General features: G+C 34.7%; 1 long non-coding RNA gene across 1 annotated transcript; it reads left to right on the top strand.

The window, feature by feature from the left end:
• Positions 1–3,239: 3,239 nt before the first annotated feature.
• Positions 3,240–6,596, top strand: LOC106062629 (uncharacterized). Its single transcript, XR_001216844.2, has 3 exons — positions 3,240–3,490; positions 4,705–4,801; positions 5,665–6,596. It is a non-coding gene; the product is annotated as an uncharacterized LOC106062629 (long non-coding RNA).
• Positions 6,597–11,367: the final 4,771 nt, after the last annotated feature.

The raw sequence follows: 11,367 nt of genomic DNA, 5'->3' as shown, positions 1-11,367 counted from the left end.
TTACGATCTCTTTATAAAGACCTCTAGCATCACACCATTTCACCACAACGGCTTTGTCTGAGCGAAATGCGGGAAAATATGCACTTTGCAACTGGATTTGCGAAGTCATGTTGTGTATCATCCTCTCCCCTTAACCTTCGGAATCGAAGAGATTGCTAGTATAGTTGTTCTCAATATGAAGTATTTAACTGTTTACAGTCGTGCATAATACTGCATAATGTTCCTGAACTGTGGAACTAGCTTACTGGTAGTTATCCTCTTGACTGCTTACACTTGTTTATTTTCAATCAAAACATTGCTTGCTTACAGATGTATGTGGGCCCTAATAATGTAAAATTTGATTTGATTTTATTTTAGGCACATCGGCACAATTTAGGCCATGTCGTGCCTGCAGTCCACTAAGGACTACTCTCTCTCTACATAACAAGGGCTAAATTCTATACAGTTAAATCATTAAAATCAAGGTCTATTCACAGTTAAAATAGTAAAGGTAGTAAAAATTTGATTTCAAATTCCACAATCAAAGAATAAGACTTGTACTTTTCAACCATTTTGCTAGAAAGTTTCACCTATCAGCAAATGACAAAACCTGTCTTTACTTGCTTGCCTGGAGAAATGGGATGACTTTGTTTGAAAAGATTTAACATGCACATACATTTCATGTGCAAATAACCAATTGGGATAGTGTTGATGGTTGAGATCTCACGTTTTTCTCATTACATTGAACATGCTGTGGTACCAAACGTGGGAATGTTATGTTTCCAAATATTCAAGTAATTCTCTGACTGCTTGTGGTCAAGACCCCTACCTCTGATATGTTTAAGCTCTGGGAAGCAGAGCTAAGTGCGCTTGAACTTGGCTTGGCTTGGCTACCTATGAAGGGGGCTCGAGGTTCGACACCCGACTCGGGCAGAGTTGTGTTTACTGAGCGACTGAAGGATACCCCATCCCCCTCTTCCCCCGCCGGTCCACAAATGAGATTGGACCAAAGCGCTCTGAGCATGCTATAAGCATGAAAGTAGCGCTATATAAAAGCCATAACTTATTTTATTTATTTTAATTGGATCAACATGTCTAATATTCAATGCAGCTTTGCACAAACTTTCCAGTGGTAAGAGTTTATGGCATAAAACGCTCCGGCGGGTCGCATGTGGCCCACGGGCGTAATTTGCCCACACCTTATCAAGTATATTAAATTTGACAGTAATTTCCCTTCGAATGCTTAAAATTTATCAGAACTAACGATGGAATAATTAAGTTTTTCAACATCGAGTCTGTTGTAAGACAAGTGTTCTTCTTTATCTCCCCAGTCCTTTGTCCAAACAACACAAAAATCAGGCTGCATATGGTATCCCAAGGCGTGAACGAAACCAACTGACGGACCTCGACTTTGCAGACGATGTAACTGTGGTGACACAAGTTCTATAACTCTTTCTCTCCGTAATTATTTTTCCACGTTTCGGAAGGAATTCTTCATTTTGCTCATTACTATCTCGCTACCCCTGTTATGATTGGGCTTCAATAGCTTTGTTGTTTGTTATCAGAAAATGTTTTATTTGGTATAGAATTAAAGGGAAATACATGCTCTTTTTATATATTTCAAAGTCAAGTTTGAAAAAGTAAACATTAATTTAATTTAATGAGGTAAAATCAACGATTAGGAGAGAGAGAGTTAAGTCTTTAATTGTTTAATAGTAATATAATGTACAAAAGGCTAACATTTATACATAAGCAAATCCGCTAGATGTTTCATTCTTTACCATTGATCACTACACACACTCGTGACTGCCCTCCAGGCCACTAACTGTCCAGCACACACTCACACTTGACCGTGTGTCACGGTTGGCCACACATGCCGTATAGTAAACGTGCCACAACAATAACATTATACGAAAGAGATAACAGAGAGCAGGGCCGGATTTAAGGTAGGGAAGGCGAGGCTACTGCCTCGGGACTCAGGCCGGATTTAAGGTAGGGCAGGCGAGGCTACTGCCTCGGGACTCAGGCCGGATTTAAGGGAGGGAAGGCGAGGCTACTGCCTCGGGACTCAGGCCGGATTTAAGGTAGGGCAGGCGAGGCTACTGCCTCGGGACTCAGGCCGGATTTAAGGTAGGGCAGGCGAGGCTACTGCCTCGGGACTCCAAAAGACGGGTGTCAGTCTCTTTGTAAAGTAAAGTTTCCCTTTCAGACCTTGAGATCTATGGGGCAGATGATGTTAAGGTCATCTGTTTCTATGGCCCACTGTTACAAGGGTGTCATGTGGCCAGCACAACGACCAACCATCTTTACTTTACTTTGCCGATAAAAAATGCCCGACTGGGATTGTATAGTTGAAGCTTTTCAAAATCGACACTAACAGCTGGGAAAAAAAAAGTGGCACTGGATAGATCCACATGGAGAGCGAGCATAAAGGAAGGGTCTCGGATTGCAGATGTCATACACAACAGTACTAGAAAGAAGGTTGAGAATGCAAGTGTTTACACATGCCTAACATGTGAACGCAGCTGTGTATCAATGGTTGGCCTCTTTAGTCTCACAAGAAGTTGCAAAGGGAAAAGATCGTCTCTCGAGACGTAAAATGCCACAGAATACACATATCCAGTGGCAGATAATCGGTCTCAGTATAAGTTTCAAAAGATATACACAGTTTTCTCCCCTGTTAATTCCACCGCGACAAGTAACGTTTAAGTCGATGCCATCTTTACAGTTTGCCCTTTCACAATTCATGATTAGACATTACAGTCTTTAGTCATAGTGCATTGTAAAGTAATAACTTTAGAAATGATTTTAAATCATCGAGTTATATCATCGAGTTACATTGTCTTAGGTCTTAGAAGGTATGAAAATCACAGACCTATATACTAACATAGCCTTAAGTATTCTTTTTATTTTTTTCAAGGAAATAAAAATCCAAGGGACTTAACTGCACAAATAAAAAAAATAGAGGAGAAAGGAAAGATTAGAGAGAGAGAGAGAGAGAAATAATATACGTTTAATTGTTGTTGTTTTTTAACAAGGCCCGTGACTCTTTGATTAGTTTGTAAAGATTAAATAAACTGCTCCCATTGTGATCAATAATTCAGTTTACAAATGAAATCATGATGTGATTCCCCAAACCCTGACCTACATAACCTTATAGTAAAATCTGGCTACTTCGTCTGCGCAACAGCTTACACGGCTTACTATCTATTTTCAGCACTTCTGCCAAGGGAAAAAAAAGTGTACATAAGTGTAAAGTATGAAATAAGCACTAAAAATAAATTCGAATATTGCTATCTGATACTATCGTGAATCTTAGTTTATACTTTGACCTTAAAGCTATTTATTATTATAAGTTATTTCTTATAGAGATTTGTTTACGTCTATCAATATATAGGTCTATACTAAATTGAAAAAAAAAGTACTCTACAGTTAAACTAAAGGATCTATATGTAGGATGAAGGGTTTTTATATTATTTCATACTGTGATAACGTATCATATAAGTGAATGGTAAGTTGTTCTTACAGGCTACAGCTTTAGTTTACGTTTGACACTATAAACAAAATAAGACTTGAGACAAAGCTTCTTCTTCGTCAGTGAGTTAACTGAAATAAAAAATATTTCACCATCATTACTATTTCTTAAGGAGGAAAAATAAAATACAAGGCTTGTCTAATGAAAAACGGCAGTATTTCATATAGATAGTGTTTGTGTTTTTTTAGTGTAGTGGCATTTAGTACTGACAGATCGAAAATTAAATATTAGCCTGTTTATCAATCTAAGCGGGTCCGAACATTCTATAAATTGCCCAAATTGGTTAAAAAAGGAATTGTGGGAAAACTACATTAGTGAGAAAAAAGAAGCTTTGATTTTATTTTCAGTTGCTCATAGTTTAATGAAGTTATATTAATTATTATTACATCTATTATTTTTAAATACTTCAATGAACACAGCAGCCAAAACGCTACAACCTGTGTGACGATGACAGTATAAAATGTAGGTCACAGGGAGGAAGTGAAGACATTTTCCCCCCTAAAAATACAATTCTGGCGGGAATTGTTTTCGACTTCCGTTCTTAAAATGACGCACGCCATTGTTGGAAAACAAATTAATTGACACCGAGCCAAGTCCATGTTCTTTGATATAGATCTCTAGATCTAGGCTTTATTGATTCATTGTTTCAATCCAGTTTTTTTTTCTACAAATCTGGCAATTTAAAAAATGCCTGAAACTGTTGATATTGATGATTTTGATAGCAATAGTGTGCAATGTTCAGACGATAGCGTGTTTGATATAAGTCTTGGGTCACCAATTCCTATAGGCGTACAAGAAACCAATATTCAGACCGATATCGCCTTGCACACAAAATATGGTAAAACAATTCGTCTTTTTGTATTTCCATTGAACACAATAGTGTACCTAAATTCACCCAAAAGTCTAGTTTATCTAGAAATTTAGACTTAGATACAGAATAATATCTCATCATTTATGAAACCTTGATAGTTTATGGATAACTTTATGGATATAACTCGCTTAGTTGAAAACATACAAACATTATCTCGTGTTTAAATTTTGATTTTTCTTGTGGCTCATTTTTTTTTTCAAATGGGCCGTTAGGTACTACTCAACTAGAGTAATTTTAGATTACAATCGTCCTAGTACGCCAAAGTAGTCCAATTAACTTAATGCGTTAAATGAAATTAGACCAATTTTATATTTAACAGAACATTGGATCCACTTCTGCAAAGTTCGATCCAGCTGTTCCGCAGAAGGTCTGGTCCATTAAAAGAATCATTTCAAGCTTATCACTGCTGGGTTTAGGTAATATATTAAGTCTATTGTATTTAATCTTTTTTTTTTCATAGTTACTATGTTCTGTTTGGTGTAATGCACAAATTGTAAGACAAATTTCCTCACGGACAATAAAGATTATTATTATTAATTTCAATGTAGTACTTAAAAGTGTACATTTGGTCACAAAAGTTGACTATAATTTGTGTATATATGATTCTGAATTACTGAATCACTTTTAGTCAGTAAATGCCTCATAAAAACTAGATCTAAATTAAATATTTTTTTTTGGGGGGGGGGGGGGATCTACTTCATGAAGTAGAATGATAATTAAAAAAAATTGTTGATAAAAATAATATACTGAAAAGCTTGGTGAGAAAGGGGAAGCATTTAAAACATATAAACAAAAAGTAAATTTCCCTTTCAGACCTTGTGATCTATGGGGCAGATGATGTAAAGGTCATCTGATTCTGTGGCCTATGGTTTACGAGGGTGTCATGTGGCCAGCACAACGATCAACCACCTTTACTTTCCCAACTAAAATCAGGTACTCATTAGAGCTGAGGGGACTCGAGGTGCCCATCTATCCAGAAATTAAAAATCCCAGTATTCACCAGGATTCGAACCCAGGACCCCAGTTCGGAAGTGATCTATGCTATTTAAAAAATTTTATTACAAAATTTTTAATTTTGCCCCGTGGTTGTTCTCAAGTATTTTCTGACCCACAGAATGAGAACTGCTTATAGCTTTATAGATATGTATGCTTAAATTTGACAAATAATTTTTCCTCTTTTCAATCCCGGGATCAGAGTTTTAAATATTTTTAATTACCCATTTTTAATACAGCTACCAGCAAAGTGTTATTAAAGTTGTATACTTATTGTGTTCCACAGATGGTGTCAAAAGTGGAGATGTAGTCAACACTTAGACAACCAAATCAATCATTTAGCTAAACCAATTTAAAGTGGTGTTCAAGCAGGAATCTGGCAGCATTTATTACCATCTCTCATTTCCTTCATTCTAAAATTCAAATTCAAAGACATCACATGCTGATGAATGGAAGTGGATTGTATAGTATACTGATTTTATAACAGTTTACAAGTTTCATAAATTGTACCTAGTATAATTTCTCTTTTTTTTTTAAATCTTAAATATGATTTACATAATTTGTTTTTTTATTAAAGGATGTAACATTAACTTTTAAGTGGGATATATATAATTTTAAAATAAAAAACAGACCAAATTCTTTTCTTGAAAAATTTTCGTGATGACAAAATTTCTCAATACTTTGCATTAATTATCTTTTTGATGAATTAAAGACCTTGCAATGTATAGAGCAGATGATGTTAAGGTCATTCATTTCTTCAGCCAATAGTTAACAAGAAGAGTGTCATGTGGCCAGCACAACGACCAACCATATTTACTTTTCCCAAACTAAAGTCAGGTACCCATTAGAGTTGGGTGGACTTGGGCACCCTAAAGATCCTAATATTAAAAATCACAGTCTTCGCCAAGATTCGAACCCAGGACCACGGGTTCAAAAGCCAAGCACTTAACTCAGCCAACGTGCCCCCTTTTTTTGATGAATATTTTTCCAGACTTATTGACTTATCTTGACATTTATACAATATTTCATTTCTTTTTGTCAATAACATATGTATGTGTTTGATTTTATGCCTATGCAAAATTTTATTATTGTTGATGTATAAAAAAGAATTTTGTGATATGTTACAACTATAGTATTTGAGCCTGTACATTTGTTTTTATGCTTTACATCATACACAACTAACAGTGGGTTCATGGAATAAACATTTCAATCAACCAATGTTGTTTTCATTATTATGTTTTCATTATTATTCATATATTCTGTACAGAATTCTTATCAATAGATCTTTTCTAATATAATTGGTTTCATGACATAAAAGAAGGAAAAAAATAAAACAACTCAAAAGACATTTCTTTTCTTTAAAAAGGAAAATTTATTTCCTAAGTTTATCCTGAGGTATGATCAATAATATGATGATGCAGCAATTAAAAATAGCCTACAAGTAACATTTCTGTAAAATTATAATGTAAATGTCACAACATCAGCCAAGTTACATGTTAAAAAATAATATAAATATATGATATAAATCACATTTCAATAGTAAAACAACAGTAAAAAAAATATTTTTATTATGTACCCCAAGTACATTACTTTATTATTTATCTATTCAGAGAGCTCTACAAATATGGCCAGCAGTGAAAGTGTGCTGAGACAAAATAAAGGGGGATAAATCAAAAGGATTGCTTTAAATGACTGTGCCCTTTTGTAACAGTAATAATTAAGGAAGATGCTTCATTGCATTTAATGTTTCTTACATTCGTTCTTTGCACAATAAAATAAAACTAAGATGTGCACGTTTGCGCATGTGCATTTTTTGCCTTGTATTAAAACCTTTAGAAAGAGAGCTAATTTCATTGATTCCTTTGACTTAATAAATAACGGAAACCCTAACAGTAAAATTAAAAATTGCATAAAAGAAATTAATAACACCACTAATTTCATTGATTCCTTTGACTTAATAAATAACGGTAACTCTAACAGTAAAATTAAAAATTGCATAAAAGAAATTAATAACACCGCAGTTAGATATGGCAAACAAAGAAAAATATGCTGGAGTGTTAAGAAACCCTTGACCCCTGTAACTAGTGTACAGGTATAATTTATCTATATGCTTGACTGACCATGCCAATATGTTATCTTTTTTTTGCCTGACCACTCAACACTATTGCGGATGCCCAAGGAAAAATAATGCACGATGGTCAACACCATCAACTATACACACTACACTAGCACTACATATGTAGGCCAACTACTACTATGTCCGTCTGACCAGGTTGTTACTTACAATCAGTTGACCACACAGTCTGTTTATGTTGGGTTTTTTTTTTGGTACGGAGGGTGTGGATGATTTTTTTTCTTCTATAGTTGGTTTTCCTAAAGCTCTTAGATCTATATAACAGTAGAGCTAAACAGAGATATCAATTATAAGCCCACAGACTACAATTAAATCTATGGTTCGCAACATTTAAGGTTCAAGCTATTAATAACTATAATTGATTTTCCTGCCGTTTATAAAATATCGTTTGCTGCACATGGATTTATCTAAAACAATAAATAATTGACCTACTACGCTTCAGATTCCAACTATTAAATAACAGCAACTATCAGTATTAAGCCCTCAAGCCAAAACCAGAAGCGGTCCTTGGACTTAAAATTACCAGCCTGATGATCAGTTATTTAACAGTTTTGCAAAATTTTCAGCAACAAAAGCTTTGTACAAGACATCTAGGTATTCCGCTCCAGCCGAATTTCATATTTTACTATCCGGCTCCGGCCGAATGTATACTATCCCCTGCACCCCATGACCAGATATACAACAAATGCAACAAAAGCCTTGAAGCTTTGGAGGAAAACAATATGAAACAAAGGTTCGAACTGTTTCATCCAACAACAGAACGTTTAGATGATTTTCTACAGAACAACCTAAAACCACTTGATGCAGCTCTTTGGGATAACATCCTAAAACCACTTGATGCAGCTCTTTGGGATAACAACCTAAAACCACTTGATGCAGCTCTTTGGGATAACAACCTAAAACCACTTGATGCAGCTCTTTGGGATAACAACCTAAAACCACTTAATGCAGCTCTTTGGGATAACAACCTAAAACCACTTAATGCAGCTCTTTGGGATAACAACCTAAAACCACTTAATGCAGCTCTTTGGAATGTTTTGAGACCCTTACTTTTGCTATCTCATGGCCAGGCGACTGTTCAAAGAGGATTTTCATGTAACAAAGAGGTAATAATTGACAATATGCATCAGCAAACTTTAGTTGCACAGAGAAGGATATGTGACTTTTTGAAAATAAATGGTGGTGTTTTAAAGGTAGCCATTAACAAAACCATTACTAACAGCTGCTGCCTCTGGACGTCAGAATTATCAACAATATTTAGAAAAAGAAAAAAACCAAACCAGCTGAGGCGGCCAAATATTTGAAAAGGAAAAGACAAGATGATGAGCTGTCAGAGTTGAAAGGAAGCTGTAAAAAAACTCATGGAAGAAGAGAAAATTGTTAAGGACGTCTGCGGACAAATATGCAGATGAGGCAGAAGCCAAACAAAATTTCAAGCTTTTGTCGAAGTCTAACGACATGCGGCATGAGGCTAAAGTAACGTCAGCTGAACTGATTGTTCTAGAAAGAACAATACACTCAAAGCTTTTAGACTGTTGAGTTCCTCGTCTTTTGTATGTAGTGTATATATCAATCTTTTTATGTAAGCAAAGAAAATGTTTTTATAATCATATATATTATTTGTCTTTTAAAAAATTGGAACCATTACGATGATCTTTTTAGAGTCTGGAAATTTTTTTTGAAAGTCTGGAAAACGTCTGGAATTTAAATTTACGTAAGTGGTATGAACCCTGATAAAAGAAAAAAAAAAGTATCTACGAATGTAATGTAACACCCTCGATGGAATAAAACCATGTCTTTAAGAACTGCTTTTAATATAAATACCAGACTTACAATCACATGTGACAAATAAATAATAATTTTGCAATGAAAAAAAAAATACTATAAACAATTCTTATAGCTCAGCTCAATCTCAATGTGATGAGAAATTCAACATTGATAACTATGCAGTTTTATCATGAGAAATATGTGACCTTAGGCACATATGTTCCATACAATTTTTGTGAGAACCTCAACACTGCTGGTCTATTATTGCAACTTTCTGTCTCACATCAGAACTAATGATTTCACACAACTCATTAACTACTGTTAATGCACATGAAGACATCTTAGCATTAAAAATGGACATAAAAAGTTTTTGTTTCTAAAGCTCTACATTGAATGGACTTAAGAAAATAAACAAAACAGCTCTAAACAAAAAAAAAAAAAAAGCTTTAGATCGCTATCTCCCATGAGAAAAGGAAAACTCTGCAGACCCCAAGAAAAAAACAAACAATGCTGAGTATAAGAGGGAAGTTTACAACAGAGAGTAATAGTTACAAATCTTCAATAGCTTCCCTTAGTAAAAACATGATTCTTTTTCCATTATTTTTTAATGTTAAAAGTGATTTTGCTTAAATTCATGTTTCAGTCTAGTTTGATTTTTCTGATCCGACAATTAGCTTTTCATTGACATATAATTTTTTTAAAAATATTATTATTGAATTTAGATAATAAAATATTTCTTGGATCTAGATCTAAGGAGATTTGTGCACAGTCGATGAGTTTTCTTTTTTTTTTTTAATTCAAAATCCAAAATGAAAATAATTTTTTTTTTGGTTGTATAGAGTCCATGCATTTCTCTTTAATTGTATGCCAAATAATATTTTCTGATAAAATTACAAAAAGTTATTGAAGATTAGCCATTAGATGGTAGTGCACTTTCAAAGGAAAAAGTGGACGATTCCATCAAAATAAGAAAAATAATTTGAATAAAAGGCTTAAACCATAAATTAATGTAACAAAATGCTATTTCTAGATTGAAAATGTCAAACTTACAACATCAAACACAAGTGAACATAGCTCTTCTGCCACATTACTGGTGAGAAAATGGATAGAGAGGCAGTGCACAAGATGGTAGAGCAAAATAGGCTATAACCTATGTAAAGCTAGCCACAAATGCCAAATACAACACAGTGGAAGCTGTAGGATGTGTTAGAATAAGCCTATTACTGTTTCTAGATTGAAAATGTCAAACTTACAACATCAAACACAAGTGAACATAGCTCTGCTGCCACATTACTGGTGGGAAAATGCCTGGATATGGGACTGTGCACAAGATGGAAGTGCAAAAAAAAAGCACTCAAAGTTATTACCTATGGAGAGCTAGCCACAAATGCCAAATACATGACATTGGCAGCTCTAGTGCTAAGAGATTCTGCTTCTTTCAAAAAAGTGTTACAGTCTAACCCATGTGAAAGCATAGACATTGGAAAGCTAGAATGTGTCAGGCATGTGCAAAAAAGGTTCGAAATGAGTCTAAGAGCTCAAAAAACAAGGTTCTGAAGCTTGAAGATGGGAAAGGACTAAGCTGATTAGGTCAACACACTTTAAAACTATTATGGTATGGCAATAAGACAGTTATAATGGGGATCTACAAGCTATGGTTTTAGCAGTGAAATTAGTGCTCAACCATCTTGCTCCATTGGATTTTATCCAAAGCAACAAAACTGTGACACACGTTGGTGTTGTTCTTTGAAGGATTCTTCGAGTTGTAAACATAAAAATGTATTGCCAAGGAGTGTTGAGCTCATTAGGCCATATTTTAAATGACTTTTCTGATGAAACCCTTCTGCACGGAAAGACACAAAATGCAGAGTCGCTAAAAAAACTTATGGGATAGACGCAATACTGAGTATTTGGTTGTGAAAACTAATATTGAGGAATCAGTTTAAAGTGCTGCAAGCCATTTTAATGATGGAGCTAGTTCTATTTTAAAATTGCATGATAAGCTACGTCTCAGGACTTGGTGTGTGCGTGGGGGGGTGGGGTGGCGATTCAAGTTGTACCATACAATTTGGAAAAAAATGACAAATC

Source organism: Biomphalaria glabrata, chromosome 16, assembly GCF_947242115.1.
Source record: "Biomphalaria glabrata chromosome 16, xgBioGlab47.1, whole genome shotgun sequence".
In the NCBI taxonomy this organism is placed as follows: Eukaryota; Metazoa; Mollusca; class Gastropoda; family Planorbidae; genus Biomphalaria; species Biomphalaria glabrata.
This window is presented reverse-complemented; position numbering and strand designations above follow the sequence as displayed.